The 15,986-nt window shown below is 51.7% G+C and overlaps 2 long non-coding RNA genes across 2 annotated transcripts; one reads left to right on the top strand and one right to left on the bottom strand.

Annotated features, from left to right (window-relative positions):
* The first annotated feature begins 3,126 nt into the window (after positions 1-3,126).
* Positions 3,127-10,742, top strand: LOC118555051 (uncharacterized). The gene is made up of 3 exons (XR_004926776.2): positions 3,127-3,308; positions 6,425-6,482; positions 8,225-10,742. It is a non-coding gene; the product is annotated as an uncharacterized LOC118555051 (long non-coding RNA).
* Positions 10,743-12,017: 1,275 nt separating this feature from the next.
* Positions 12,018-15,527, bottom strand: LOC118555052 (uncharacterized). The gene is made up of 2 exons (XR_004926777.2): positions 14,995-15,527; positions 12,018-14,949 (listed from the first exon to the last, which is right to left on the bottom strand). It is a non-coding gene; the product is annotated as an uncharacterized LOC118555052 (long non-coding RNA).
* Positions 15,528-15,986: the final 459 nt, after the last annotated feature.

Below are 15,986 nucleotides of genomic sequence, written 5' to 3'. Positions count from 1 at the left end.
CAGGAAGCGTGTGGGCAGAAGAGACGTCTGCACAAAGGAGAGGAGCAGTGAGCAGAGGGCGGGGAAGCGGCGCAGTGTCTAAGATAAGCAAGGCGGCTGGACTCACGTGGGCCACCACAGCGCCTGCGTACTTCTGTAGCTCTCCCTTCAGGGGACTGATGAGGATTCGAATGGCTCGACTCAAGCAGGCATTTCCTCTGCCATGGGTGCTCATGGAACATCACCCCATTACCGAAGAAAAGATCCAGAATCTTTGCTGCGTGCGCATTAAGTATGTCCAGCGAAGCCCAATTCACCTTGACACTCAGGTTCACATTTGCTGAGCCATGTAAGTCACCAAATGGTGAGTGAGTGAAATATTTTCCCCAGGGACCTGCACCTTGTAGAAAATACTCTGCTTCTAAATTTTGCCCATATGTGTTATTATAAAAAAAAAGACACAAAGGTGACTTTTCATGGATATCGGGCATTGTATCTTTTCAAGAGAGAAGTTTTTGTTTTTGTTTTTTTTAAGATTTTATTTATTTATTCGAGAGAGAGAGAATGAGAGAGAGCACATGAGAGGGGGGTGGGTCAGAGGGAGAAGCAGGCTTCCCGCCGAGCAGGGAGCCCGATGCAGGACTCAATCCAGGGACTCCAGGATCATGACCTGAGCCGAAGGCAGTCGCTTAACCAACTGAGCCACCCAGGCGCCCTCAAGAGAGAAGTTTTTATACCTCGATTCCCCAGGAGAGAAACTGCCTTCCCCAGATCCTATCTCCTGAAAGGCAGCAGGGGGAACCTGGTACCCTAAGAACAGAACTCTCCTCTTCGCTGTATCTTTCCGACAACAGCTGGTGTCGTCGGCCGCAGTGTCCCTGCTGCGGTCACAGCTATGTTGAAGTGGAGCTCCAGTCACTGCGTTCATGTCCTTCCGAAACTCCTGAAAGTCAGGATTACTTTCCTGAAACTCCTTTGCTAGTGCATGAAGACAAGTCCTCCTTCCATGACTGACGCTTGGAATTAATAGGCCAGCAGTAAACAAGTTTTGGATGTTGATTGCTTAAAAGCGAAAGTAAAGTTAGCATTTTGATCATTTATTTCTCCTGATCTACTTGCTAATATCCCAGCACTCAGGTGGCTCATCCAAGGTTACATGTGAGAGGGGTCAGCCTAGTGACCGAGGACAGGTGAGCACCATTGTGCAGCTCACCGCAAGGCCAGTATTGGGAGCTAAGGCAAGGTCGGCAACAGCCACAACTCGGGGTGGGGCAGGGGAGAGGCCCGTGTGTGTGGCCAGAAAGGCTTAGCAACCTGCACTTTCTTGAGGCGGACTTGGCTGATGATCAGGACAGTTTGGCAATAGCGTTTCTCAACGTTGGGGGCTGTTTGTGTTTGAATCCTGACCTGAATAGCATGACCAATTCACTTCATGTTTTTCTCTGTTTTCTTCTCTATAAATTGGGAATCATAATAGAATTACATAATAGGGATGTTATAAGGATTAAATGAGATTATACAAGTGGGGTCTTAGAATGGCACCTGCTACATACCACGAGCTCCATCAATGAATGATGGATTTTGGCATTGTTTGTTTGGATAAACCATTACTTGTATTCCAGCTTGGTTGCTTATTGGGTATGATCTTGTGCAGATGGTTTTGTTTGTTTGTGTTTTAACTTCATGTGTCTCCCTAGGAAAAAGAAAACATTATTACAGCAGTTTTTTGTTGATTGCATCTTCTGGCAGTTCTATTCTCTGGATAAGAAAATGAACTGCAATTTTGTGCTGGGCATGGCGCCTACTTAAGATTCTTTCTCTTCCTCTCCCTCTGCCCGTTCTTTCTCTCTCTCTCTTTAAAAAACAAAACAAAACAAAATAGCCCCACATATTTAAAAGTTCACTTAGGGGCGCCTGGGTGGCTCAGTCATTAAGCATCTGCCTTCAGCTCAGGTCGTGATCTCAGGGTCCTGGGATCGAGCCCCGCATCGGGCTCCCTGCTCCACAGGAAGCCTGTTTCTCCCTCTCCCACTCCCCCTGCTTGTGTCCTCACTGTCTCTCTTTCTGTCAAATAAATAAAATTAAAAAAAAAAAGAGTCTCTTATGAAAAAGAAAATGAAAAAAAAAAAGTTCACTTACAGGGGGCACCTGGGTGGCTCAGTTGGTTGGGCATCTGCCTTCAGCTCAGGTTGTGATCTCAGGGTCCTGGAATCGAGCCCCATGTCGAGCTCCCTGCTCAGTGGGGAGCCTGCTTCTCCTTCTCCCTCTATTCCCTGCTCATGCTTGTGCGCTCTCTCTCTCTCTCAAATAAATAAATAAAATATTGTAAAAAATGAAAGTTCATTTAGAAATTATGCTGTCTTTCCTCTTCTGTTTTGTTTTTTTAAAGATTATATTTATTTATTTGACTGGGTGGGGGAGGGGAGAGCCCAAGTTGGGGGTGGGGAGAGGCAGAGGGTGAAGCATACCCCCCCGCTGAGCGGGGTGCCCAATGTGGGGCTCCATCCCAGGACCCCGGGATCATGACCTGAGCAGAAGGCAGATGCTTAACCGACTGAGCCACCCAGGGGCCCCTTCCGTTTTATTTTGTTTTGGTTTGATTTTTGTTTTTTGGCTGTCCTTTAGCTGGTTAAAGGTGCAGCAAATGACACCCAAATTAACAAACTCTTGGTGACCAGAACTCATCTGGGTGGGCTGGGTGGGAGATGGTGAGGACAGGCTCTCAGGCGTCCTCCCCGACAGGAAAAGCCTCCTGTGTTCACCAGCTGCCTCTCCCATGCGGATATACATTTATGGAGGCGGAAGTCAGCCAGGGGTAGACTTCTGTGTTGGCATCAGGGTCACTTGCAGAGGGGCTGGTTACAAACAAAACGTGCAGGTTTTGGACTACGATCCAATCCCAGTCTGTGTGTCTTCGCCCCTGCCCGACTTGGGCCCAGACGCCCCACCCGCCGTCTGCGCGCGCTTTGCCCTGGGTTTGCACGTGCGCCTTAGCAGATGAGGGGTATTCCAGTAAGGTGGATGTCAACAAATACTAGCTGGACGTGAAGCCCAGTGTATCACTCGTGACCTCTGCGTTCAAACCTTGTGAGGCCACAAGGTGGCGTAATTTTGCCACAAAATAGTCTCCGGTGGGGCGGCGGGGGTTGGTAATCTCTCCCTTTGGGGCCTTGCTGGCATTCTGGAGGCAGGTGTTTGCCTGTTTCCCGGTTCCCGTTCACGTGCTGCCTACTGCTCGGGAGTCCAAGGAAGTCCCTTCCTGCACGGCCCAGTGACCGTGTCCCCAAGAGACCTCAGCTGACCGAGGGGGGAGAAAGTGATCTCTGCCGGTAGGTGGATCGCACAGGGGATTTCATTTATCTTCCTCCCGCCCTCCCTTCCTTCCTTCTGAGGCGGGGTCGCCCAGCGCGACGGTCAGGACAGAATTCTCGAGACCTTTTACAGTGCAGCTCAGTAAGTTTATTTGAGTAGCGTGAGGACAGGACCCGTGGGCAGAAGGAGTTGCACTTTTGCTGTATGAAGCTGGTGGTTATATGCTTAGTGCTCAGCAGGAGGGGACGTGCAGGGATTATTGGATCATGAATGTCTTCAGATTTCTACTTTCACAAGATTTCTCTGGTGCCCGTCGTTCAGTTGGATATTAACTGTTGGTGAGATTTACAGGCAGTCATGAGACCCTTTAAGAATGTAGCAACCAGCGGGTATTTGATCCTTATAGGAACTCCGCAGGCTACAGGTCAGCCTTCTGGGCTATAGGTGAACATTTTCTGCTTCTATCCCTCATCTCTCCCCCTCTCTCCCTCCCTCTCTCTCTCTTCCTCTCTCCCTCCTTCCCTCTCCCCCCTCCTTCTCTCTCTCTTTCTTCCTCTCTCTCCCTCTCCCCCCTTCGCTCTCTCCCTCCCTCCCCCTTTCTCTCCCTCCTTCCCTCTCCCCCTCTCCCTCCCTCTCTCTCTTTGTTCCTCTCTCACTCTCTCTCCCTCTCTCCCTCTCTTTCTCTTCCTCTCTTCCTCCCTCCCTCCCTCTCTCTCTCTCCCTTCTTCCCTCTCCCCCCTCTCTCTCTCCATCCCTCCCTCCCTCCCTTCCTCCCATTTTCAGGAGCCTCCATCTCCTTTCTTACTTTTGGCCTTGACCTTTGCATTTCTGCCTATGGAGCAGCCCACAAGTGTCTCTGTAACAGGAAAAAGAGCAAAGGGCCGAGGGCCACCCCTGGGAAATGAGCTCTGTGTCCAGGGCTTTCTGGAAGGACTTCTGGGTCCCGGAGGTCCACAGGAGGACACGTGTGTGCCCTGACGGCTGTGCGTCCTCTGAGTTCTGCTTAGGAACACCAGCGGGGCGGCCAGTGCTTGCATTTTTCTCACGGAATGAGACAAGTGTCTCAGCTAGCGTGACTGTGGCAACGACCACATCCGAATTTGTGCTTCTAGGTGAACGGTCCAGGGTGACTGGGAATGAACCCACGGCAGTGCTCAGGGGTTAGGTGGTGGGTTCCGGTCTTAAAGAGCTGGATTCGGGCTCTCAACCCGAGCTGCGTGATTGGTCTGCCGTGCTAGTTCAGCTCTTTGCATTCAGGCTCTTCACGTGGGACGTGCTCGGCGCATCTCAAGGGCTCCGTATACATTAGTTAGTACAATGGCATCCTGTTTGTCGCAGCTCCTCTTTGTCCTGCAAGATGTCTTCTTTCAAAATAACTGTAGACTCACAAAATCGTTGCAGACGTAAGTAGAGTTTGCTTCTACCCTTCCCCTAATTTCCTAATGTTAACATCTTACAGAACCAGACCACTGGGATCGAAACCAGGAAGTCGGTGCTGATGCAATAGTATTACGCACCGATCGACAGACCTTACTCGGTTCCTCCATCTGTCCTGCCAACACGCTGCTTTCTGGGGCAGGATCCCTTCCGCCTCGCGTTCGGCCGCCGTGTCTCCAGCCTGCGGCAGCTCTACTACCTTTATTTTTCATAACCTTAACACTTTTTTTTTAATTTTTTTTTTTTAAAGATTTTATTTATTTGAGAGAGAGACACAGCGAGAGAGGGAACACAAGCAGGGGGAGTGGGAGAGGGAGAAGCAGACTCCCCGCTGAGCAGGGAGCCCGACACAGGGCTCGATCCCAGGACCCTGAGATCATGACTCGAGCCGAAGGCAGACGCTTAACCCACTGAGCCACCCAGGCGCCCCAACCTTAACACTTTTGAAGATTAGCGGTCAGTTATTTTGTACATGTCCCTGGCTCTGGGGTTAATCTGGTATTTCCTCATGGTTAGATTGAGGTTGTGAGAATTCTTTTTTTTTTTCTTTTTAGCTTTTAATTTATTTATCAGAGAGAGAGCGCGCACATGTGCGTGCAGGATCGGGGAGGGGAAGGACAGGCAGAGAGGGAGAAGCAGACTCCCCGCTGAGCAGCCCCCCCCCATGCAGGTCTGATCCCAGGCCCCCAGGATCATGACCCGAGCCGAGGGCAGATGCTTGACCTACTGAGCCCCCCAGGCGCCCTGAGGCTGTGAGAATTCTTAGTGCGTCCTGTCAGGAAGGGCGGGGTGTGTCCATGTTACTACAGGTACTCCCGACTTTGATCCCTTGGGCGGGGTGCTGGCCGCCAGATTCCTTCACTGTCGGATTGCTGTTTTCCACTGTCATCCAGTGTACCTGGGAGGAGATACGCTGACACTGCAACTGTCATTTCTCCTTACGCTTCCGCCCACTGAGTTCAGCACCAACAATGAAGCTGGCCTGCGCCCAGTATTCCCGTGGTGTTGGCCTAACGGGAATTTTCATCACCCGTTCAATATTTATCTCGTGGCATTCTATCCTAAGGCGGAGCTCGCCCCATCTTCCGCATGAACACATGTATATACATGTATGCATGTGTGTGTGTATTCATTTACTCATTCATTTAACTATTCAGTTGTAGGACTATGGACTTCTGGGTATTTATTTTACTCTGTGAGTTCGTAATTGCTATCATTATTTGTTTTGTTGCTTAAATTTGTCCCTGATTGGGAGCTCTGCAAGCTGGCTCTTGTGTTCTTTCAATATGCCCTCTTCATTTCTTGCGACTTCCTTAACTTCTGGCACGATGCAATGTGTTTCCCCCACCCCACCATTTCCCGGGGAACCCCGGTTCCTTTCATGGGAAATTGGTGTTTATGAACGGGAATCTGGCCTAGCCCTAGGTACGTGTGTCCGTCCTGCGATCCATCGCCTCCAGGCCACCTGAGCGGGTAGAGCCGGGGGGAGTTTTACATATACACACATCATGAGTTCAGTCTTAGACGCCCACTTTGCCTTCGTCTTTTTCTGAGAGCCAGAAATCTGGCTCTGGTCATCCACAGTGTATTTACGTATTTGCTGGGTCCTGGATGAAACGAACATAGTTTCAGAACTTCTTGCCCGCACTGTTGTGGAAAACACATTTCCTGATGAGAGTCTAACATTTGTGTGTAGGTTTCTTCATTGGAGCTTCCCATGTGCAGTCGATACACTGTTCTCCAGACTGATACAGGTTAGTTCTTCTCTACCCCACCCTGCTGTAGTTCTGTCTTCATTCCTAAGGCCGGTCGGGGCATTTCCTGCTGCTGCATTCCGTTTGGGATCCCCCAACAACCCGGCTCAGTCTAAGAATTTATTTTTGGCGGAATTGTTCCAAGAGAACTATACCCAAACACGCGCAGACACGTTTCCTGCATTCCCTCCCCCTCCTCCTGCCCCCCCACCCCCGCCCTCCCCTTGCAGGCAGGTAGCTCATTAACTCCTGGTTTGTGCTTCCTGTGCTGATTTTGCACAAAAGATCAGACACATGTACTTGCCTCACCCCTTCTTTCCTACATGAGGATGGCATGTATGCTTTTTTCACTTAATATATTCTGAAATCAGTCCATATCAGTTCTTAGATCTCTCTCTCTCTCTCTCTCTCTGTTACAAGGGCATAATGCTACATTGCGTTCCATAGTTTTCTCAATGACTACTTAGGTTCTTTCTGTAATTTTTCGATAAAAAACAATGTTGCAATAAGTAACCTAATGCACACACATACATAATTTTTTAATTGTTGGAATTATAAGTTGTGTACTGCCATGTCAAACTGCCCCCGAGTGTAATAGCTTCAAACGGCAAACATTTGTGGGGCCGGAGTCTGTGAGCAGCTTGGCTGGGTCATCAGCTCAGGGTCCGCCCTGCAAGGTTGTTCTTAGGCTGCCGTCAGGCCAGAGGGCAGGGCTGCCGTCTCAGCTGACAGCTGGGCTGACGGAGGACCCCTTGCAAGCTCCCATGCGGTGCTGTGGGCCGGAGGCCATCCCTCACAGGTTGTTAGGCCACCAGGTTGGACGGAAGCTGCCCCCACTCCCGGATCCTATAATGGACTTTCCATAGGTATTTGATCTCCCTGAATTCCACGTCTCTTGTAACAATCTCCCGGACTTGTTTCTTTTCTTATCCCAATTCTTCCTTCAAGAGCATTTCCTTTTTTTTTTTTTTTTTTAAAGATTATTTATTTATTTGACAGAGAGAGACACAGCGAGAGAGGGAACACAAGCAGGGGGAGTGGGAGAGGGAGAAGCAGGCTCCCCACAGAGCAGGGAGCCCGATGCAGGGCTTGATCCCAGGACCCTGGGATCATGGCCTGAGCCGAAGGCAGGCGCTTAACGACTGAGCCACCCCAGGCGTCCCTTCAAGAGCATTTCCAATGCATGGCAAACTTTTGGGGCTTTATATGAGGGAGAACATTTATATTACACTCACACTTGAATGACAATTTGAATACAATTTTAACATTCAGAGTTATTTTCTTTTACTACATTAAAAACATTACACCATTAACCCTGCATACCATTTTGCTATTAAGAAGTCTTTTATCTGTCTTTTATTCCTTGGTAGGTAGGTGAAGAAATAATTTGTCGTTCAGCCAGGAGACTTTTGAGAGTGAAGGGCACACTACAAATGATTAAGCTTGGACAGTAGGTGTAAACCAGCAAGGTCATAGCTGAACTAAGTCACATGGTTTATCTATTTATAGGTTGTTTGGTCAACCTATTTATAGGTGATTTGTTCTTTTGCTCTGGAATCTTTTAGAATTTTCTTTCTGCATGTGATATTCTTGGGGTTTGCTGTGGTGCTCCTACACGTGGTTTTCCTGCGTCCCTGCTTGGCCTTCTGTGAATTCCTTATGCCTGAACCACTGCTCTCCCTCCCACCTTCTCTCCCCCCGCACCGCCCCCATCTATGTTCCCTCTACTGATTTCTCATCAGGAACTGTGGACACGAGGACTTAGAAGTCCTGTTCCTGTGTGAGGCTCGGTTGGAGTCCTTAACTGCCAACAGAATGTACTCTGACCAGCGTAAGCAGACGAGGAATTTACTGCAGGCTACGAGGTCACGGCAGAATGGGAAGATCTCCGAGACGCTGCTTTGAGGACCAGCCCCCAGCCCCCAGCGTGGCCAGGGCGGAGCAGCAAGCTGCCCGCACCGCACCGCACCCCCGGCTCACCGCCTGGGCTCCCACTGCCACAGGCACACGGTTCTCCGCGGCGGGTGCCGCCCGGCCCCCAGGTGGCTGTTCTGCCAGAGCCTGCCTCCTGGGACGCTTCCACCGGGAAGCCTGACCGGCCCGGGGGTGGCCGGGAGCCAGAGCTGATCAACGGGGAGCCTGATACCCCTGAAACCAAGACTGCACTAGATGCTAACTCGCTCGAATTTAAATTAAAAAAGAAAAACAAATGGAGTTTGGGAACTTCCTAAAATCATAAAGGCTGTTTAAATCCTGTGGGCTGGGTTTAGGACACGCCTTCCCTCCCCGCGGATGCCCCGGGGAGCCTGCAGTCTCCGCAGTCTTCCGAACTGCCTGTTGGCCGAGTGACCCAGGTCTACCCACGATGTCACCTCTAACCTGAGACAGCTGACACCAACACGGAAAACCGGACACTTCCTTTGAGGGCTTGCCTGACTCTCTTTCTAGAAGAAAAGGGAGACTTTTAAGTTGTAAATGAAATTTGCCGAGTTCTCCCTCATGTGTCCAGAATTTTTCAGGCTATTTTACAAACACTGTTAAGCTCGTCTATTCAACGGAGACGTTAGCTCGTTGGTCCAGAGGGCTTTCGGAGCATCGGTCTAGAAAAAGTATACTTACTACTGAGATACCTTCCCCGCCCCTCAGCTGGCTCACCTACTCCAAGTGTTTTTAAAGACTTGTAGCAACTTCTAAACACTACAACAAATTATGAAGTTGTAATTCTTCATGAGAAAGGCTTTTAGGGGCGCCTGACTGCCTTAGTCGGGGGAGCGTGTGACTCTTGATCTCGGGGTTCGAGCCCCACGTTGGGTGTAGAGATTACTCTAAAAAATAAGAACTTTTTTTTAAAAAAGGCTTTTAGAAGGAAGTGGAGTGGGTTGAATTTAAATGTGGTAAAACTTGAAGATCTGCTGAGCACTCTATTACTGTGCGTGAGGTAGTCCACTTTCTAGGTTAAATGCAAAGCGCAGTAGACTCGTGGCCGGGAAGGGGCCCGGGCATGCCCAGGGCGTGCTCTCGCAGCCTGCTCTAATGTGTTCTGCCCTGTGTTCCTATTTCTCTCTCTTGGCCAGAAGCAGAGATATTGCGGTGAAGCTCACTGCTGCCCACACGAGCCTTCCAGCCGCCCCGTGCTCACCCCTGCCTGACTTACAGCTCAGTCGGGCCCAAAGTACTGTTGCTGAGCCAAACGAAGCACATTTTGTCTTGGGTTCCTTCGTTTTTCTTTTCTTTTCTTTTTATTAACATATACTGTATTATTTCTTTCAGGGTACAGGTCTGTGATTCGACAGTCTTACACAATTCACACGCTCACCGTAGCACACACCCTCCCCAGTGTCCATCCCCCAGCCGCCCCGTCCCTCCCACCCCCCTCCCTATCGTTTGTATTTTTAAACAATTAGAGTCACTAAAAGGTGGCAAGTACATAACTATGGTCACTATACTCGAAGGGTATTTAATTGTGCTAGAAAAGATATAAATAAAGCATTTTGACTTCCAAGTAAAGGGAAAATTTCAGACAAAACCCTAGAGCTTGCTTTTCCCTAAGTCGCCTTTGCTTCCCTGTGGGATCTGAAGAAACCCTGAAGGCACATCTCCCTGGAATCTCCCAGAGGAAAGTTAAGCAGGGACTCACACAATCAGGAGCATGTTCACGGAGAGAATTGTTTGAATTTACACAGGGTAAGCCTTGGTGTGGAAATTCACAGCATGGTCTGTGGGAACTTTGGGGTCCCGTTTTTACTTACAGAGAAAAGTCAGAAAGGGCACAAGAGAACTTTCACATCAGGACAAGATTAAAAAGTCAAACTGGGGGGGGGTGACGGTACTAGAAATAAAATAGTAAAAGGCAGAATTGACTTGTTTAGCCAGAACTCATCAGTTCTGGCCTGAAGCACTCACAGAGATTGCTCAGATGGGCCAGTCACCTCGAAACGCACGGGCTCACCCAGCCCCGATTTCCTGCACTAGGAAGACTGGCCCAGAGCTCCTGCGTCCTCCGTGTCCTCCTGGGAACAATCGGCTGCCAGAAGGCACACACCTTCGCCTGAGAACAAACGTGCACAATCGTGGGGAACGCCACACTGAGTATGTGCCCGGGCAACACAGAGTGAGGGATTATTTTATGTGAATTTACAACTACTACCTGGAACTTACATACTTAGGACATGCACTCTGAGGACAAACTGTACGGAAAATTTTGAGCTTTTATTTCATAGTTTCATCATTTATGGTAATAAAGGTGCGATTGTGAAACCATTTTTGTCTAGTTGGGTAATGAAGTGTCCGAGTTGTTAGAAATGGTGCTGTTCAGTACAAAAGATTCAACTGTGAAAATGAAAGAAATACCGTACTATATACAACAGGAGAAATATCAGTACGGACTTACGATGTTTTAGAAAGCTCTGTTTTAGTGCTGGGCGCCGACATGGCCACAAGGGACTGTCCTGCCGGCAGCGAGAGCCTGCAGGAGCCCCGAGGGTGGGTGCGCCCCGGGAAGGACGTGTCTCCATGTGGAGGATAGGAGGCACCATGCGCCAGATCATGTCTGCTGTCAGAGATCGGTGGGATCCTATCTGAAGATACCTTTAAAGGGGTTACTAGTGGCCAAAGGAATGACATTCGAGCCAAAAAGAATAACTGGTGAGGGGAATCAAAAAGTGCGAGCTTCCAGTTATAAAATAAGCAAGCCGTGGGATGTGATGGACAGCATGGTGGCTGTAGTTAATAACAGTGTATTGTATTTGAAAGTTGCTAAGAGGGGCCCCTGGGTGGCTCAGTCGTTAAGCGTCTGCCTTCGGCTCAGGTCATGGTCCCAGGGTCCTGGGATCGAGCCCCGCATCGGGCTCCCTGCTCCACGGGAGGCCTGCTTCTCCCTCTCCCCCTCCCCCTGCTTGTGTTCTCTCTCTCGCTCTCTCTCTCTCTGTCAAATAATAAATAAAATCTTTAAAAAAAAGTTGTTAAGAGAGTAGATCTTTTTCTTTAAAGATTTTATTTATTTGAGAGAGAGAGAGAGCATGAGTGGAGGGGAGGGACAGAGGGAGAAGCAGGCTCCCCTCTGAGCAGGGAGCCCGATGCGGGGCTTGATCCCAGGACCCTGGGATCATGACCTGGGCCGAAGGCAGACGCTTAACTGACTGAGCCACTCAGGTGCCCCAAGAGACTAGATCTTAAAATCCTTATCACAAGAAAAAACTGTAACTGTGGCGACGGATGTTAACAGACTCGCGGTGATCACTTTGCACACATATGAACGTCAAATCAGTATGTCGTACACCTGAAACTCATGTCAATTACACCTCAATAAAAAATGGTAAAATTTACCACTTACCTCAGACTTAACCCAAATTAAATCCTTCACAAATCCTACTACTTAGCCTTTTGACATCTGCATGTTCACATTGGGTCATAAGATCCAGGATCCTGAGAAAACCCCATTTTCTGCATGAACTCCTGGTCCCCAGACTCTGCTCACTTTTTTTCTTCTGTAAACTCTGATTAAATTTATAGTTATTAGTCACAAACTTATAATCGTTAAGTTAATTGCAACTTTATTGGGTAGACTTCACTCTCCAATATTGAACTTCCCATTCTGCTGGAGGCGGGTAGCTGTTTCAGACATTTTTCTTTTATTAATACTCTCCCGATATCTAAAACAATGCAGAATGCATGACAAGATTGTTTTCCTTTATTTTTTAAAAATAATTAATTATTTATTTGAGAGAGAGAGAGAGCACGAATAGGAAAGGCAAAGGCAGAGGGAAAGAGAGCATCTCAAGCAGACTCCTCGCTGAGTGCAGAGCCCGGCAGGAGGCTTAATCCCACAACCCCAAGATCCCGACCTGAGCTGAAACCAAAAGTCAGACGCCCAACCAGCTGAGCCACCCAAGAGCCCCAGGTTGTTTTCCTTTCAAGATTAAGTTCATTCCAGTTGTAAAAGTCACCTTAAACACAGGACCCAAACCAATGTTATTTCAGTGAACACCTTTCTAGTCCTGTCTCCTTCACTATGTATCTGTTTCTTTTTTGACTTAAACAGGATGAAGTCTTTATCCAATAATGTTTATTGAATGAATTACATTAATTATTCCAGTTTTGGCAAATGTGTTTTACTTACACAGTTTTTCATGCCACCAGCCAATGTGGTTAAACGTATTTTCTCTAAGGGGCACCTGGCTGACTCAGTTGGTGAGGCGTGTGACTCTTGATCTCAGGGTCGTGAGTTCAAGCCCCACATTGGACATAAAGCTCACTTTAAAAACAATTTAAAAAATATAATCAAGGGGCACCTGGGTGGCTCAGTCGGTTAAGCATCTGCCTTCGGCTCAGGTCATGATCCCAGGTCCCTGCTTGGTGGGGGGGTCTGTTTCTCCTTCTGCCACTCCCCCTGCTTGTGCTCTCTCTGTCAAATAAATAAATAAAATCTTAAAATATATATATATATATAATTAAAAAAATTCTGTAGCTAGGGCTGGGGAGAGGGAAGAATGAGCTATGAAAAAAAAACAAATACAAAAACACAAAAAGCAGAATAACCCAAGTTGATAAAACTGCATTAAATCTTTGAAAATTCATGAGTCTATATTTATGCTCAAAAAAGAAAAAGCCAGAAAAGAAAAAACAACCCACAGTAATCTCTTACACGTGAAACAGCTTTTGAAGCAATCCCTTGCTTGTACAGTTGGGTGGAAGAGAACCGAGCAGGTGTGTCCCGCCTTCCCCGTGGGGCTGCGTCTGTGTGACGTGAGCAGCCCTGATGAGTGAGGGGGGACCTACCACCTTCTAGCGGGGCGGGGGGCTGGGAAACAGACAGAAGACCGCCCCCCCAACGGCTAGTTCAGGCGGGAAGGGCCCATCGGGGCTGCAGAGTGGCCACATCTGCCGCAGACAGACGAGCTTCCAGTTAGGAAAGCAGTTAGGGCCGGGTTCACGGGGAGCGTCCTGGGCCTGCCGGCCAACGCACACGGCTTGCTACGCCTGGAGGTGAAGCAGATTTGCGCTCTCGTAATAAAGCTTTTGTAAGACAGCCGCCCGTAGCTCATCCTTATGCAATTCTTCGGTGGCTCCTGTTACACCCACCAAAACCAACCCCGAGCCCCGGGAGTCCGGTGGGCTGGCTGGGCTGAGGTCAGTTCTCGGCAGCTGCTGATGGGGGGACGAGGACGGCGCTTTGCACACAGACCCCGGCCGTCTGCGCTCCTCACCGGGGCTGGGCTTTAGATCACGTGGTCCCGTGGTCTCCAGGCTTGCTTCCCCTCCAGACCTGCAAAGGGAGCTCATCTTTGAGGCCAGCAAGTGACTTCTAAGTAATGTGACCTCACGTGGACCTGTGGGGACCTCAGATGTAAGGACTCGGCTTCCTCCCTCACTAGTCTGTAAACGCCCATACAGAAGGATCCAGAAAACCCCTGCGGAGCCAAGCTGCGGGTGTAAAAGGTCCAGGGGTGACAGCGCAGCCTGAGGCGGGCGGGCAGGACCAGGACCCCCCCCCCGCCCCCCCCCGCCAGGCGCCTGGGCCGGTGCTGCTGAGCCAGGCCGAGGGGGGAGGGGGATTAGGAAACAAAAGGCGGTTATTCTCTGGTTTCCTCACACCGGCCACAGGCGCCAAGTGCAGGGACACAACGTGCAGGAAGTACTGGGCGACGGTCACCTCCTCCGCCCCACGAGGCTGACACAAGAAAGGAGACGCTGTGTAGCCAAAGCCACACGTTAGCCCCGCCGGCTCGTGCCAGCCTCACCTTGGAAGCTCGACAGCGCCGCTGTGTCCGCACCACCTTTATTACTGGAAAGGAAGACGACTCTGAGCCCTTGTGCATCATCTCTGGGGAGAACGTCACCGCGGTAACGAAGCATCTGGAATACGTCCTACTGGGCGTCTTAAGGTAAATCCATTTTGCCTCAACCCGATCCCGTCTTTGTTTCAGCGCTGGGGCTGGGGCTCCTGAGGGCCGGCTCCGTCCCGCTCCTGCGGTCCCGCCCCGCGCGGCTTGTGGCCCGCACACCGCGCACCTGCTGAGGACGCGCCCCGGGCCCGGAGCGATGACCACCACCGGGCACACCGCCCTGAGCGCAGGGCAGACACCACCTTTCGTGAGCACACACCGCAGACGTCCCCGGGGGACCAAGCCCTGCCGGGTGCCGGGATAAAGCAGGAGAGCGGGAGCTGGCCCAGGCCTCGGGGTCCCTGGAGCGAGCACGGCGCCCGCGTCCCGGCGGCAGGAGGGGCGCACAGCCAGCCCGCAGGCTCCTCTCCGCAAGGCTACTACCCGGCCTGAAGCCCCGTTGTTACAAGTGTCCGTTTTGCTAATGAGCCACATTGGCAACTGTAAAGCAACCAAGAGCAGTTAAAATGAAAACACCAAGGAAGCCTGCTCCGGACACTCACTCGGGCGTCGATGCTGGGTGAGATCGGGCCCGGCCCGGCAGCGGAGCGCTTCCCACCTGCTCACGCTCGTCTCCCTCCCACCTTCGCACCCCTGCTCGCTGCCTCTCCGCGCACCCGTTCCCCCACCTTCGTCCCTGCGAGCACTGGGCTCCGGGCCGAGAAGGCGGACGCTTGGCAACTTCGGGCGCTCTGAGGGAGCCAGGGACAAGAGCGGGGTCCGGTGTGGGCCCCTCGCTCCCTTCCACGGGCACGGGGCCCTCGTTCCTTGGGTGACTTCTGCATCTGCACGTACTTTCCTCCCGAGGGCTCGTCTGGGTCCCTCCGCAGGTTTCCAGCTCGCGTCAGAAGCACCTGTTGGAGAGCAGTGACCTCGCTGGCCTCCCCGAGCTGTAGGGACAAGGTCCCCCGAAGCAGCCCGCAGACTCCATGTCACGCGGCCTTTCCTGCTCGACGTCGGCACCGCGGTCCCCGGGGCTCCTGGGGCTTCGGCGAGGTGGGGAGAGGCCCTTGCTGTCACCGGCACACAAGCCGGGCAGGCGGGAGTCCTTCCAAGGGACAGCAGAGGAAGGCCCCAAACCACAAGCGCCGGCTGGGAGAGCGGACGAGAGCAAGGGCCGGGAAGGCTTCGCTGGTCCCTCCGGCGCCCTGCAGTCTGGGCTACTCGCAGCCGAGCAGGCGGCGTCGTGGGAACCTCACGAAGCCAGTCCAGCCTCTCAGCCACCCCACGCCGGGTCAGCTGCGGGGCCCTGAGCAGGCGGGGTCCCGGCGCGGCCGGCGGCCCGTGTGGCGCCCCCTCCCGCACAAGCGAGCAGCAGGCCAGTCCCGCCTGCCCCCCGGCCCGACGGCAGCTCGCGCGCCAGAGCACAGAGGGGACGCTTCGTGACGGCCTCCACCTGCAGAGAGAAAGCGGCAGCAGAGATCCGACGCAGAGGGCGCCCAGGCCGCCCGCGCCCGCCGCTGCCACAGGGGACAGAAGGCCGGCCGAGCGGCCCCGGCGAAGCTTTTGCAGCCCTGCCTTCACCGCACAACCGGAGCGGACAGGCGAGGGCGGTGGTCGCCGTGGGCCCCCTCCCGCCGGGCGCCCGCGGACCCAGCAGCAGCCCGCCACCCTCCAGCCG

The sequence above is a fragment of the Halichoerus grypus genome, chromosome 9 (genome assembly GCF_964656455.1).
Source record: "Halichoerus grypus chromosome 9, mHalGry1.hap1.1, whole genome shotgun sequence".
In the NCBI taxonomy this organism is placed as follows: domain Eukaryota; kingdom Metazoa; phylum Chordata; class Mammalia; order Carnivora; family Phocidae; genus Halichoerus; species Halichoerus grypus.
The sequence above is the reverse complement of the archived record's forward strand: the minus strand, read 5'-3'. Positions and strand labels throughout refer to the sequence as shown.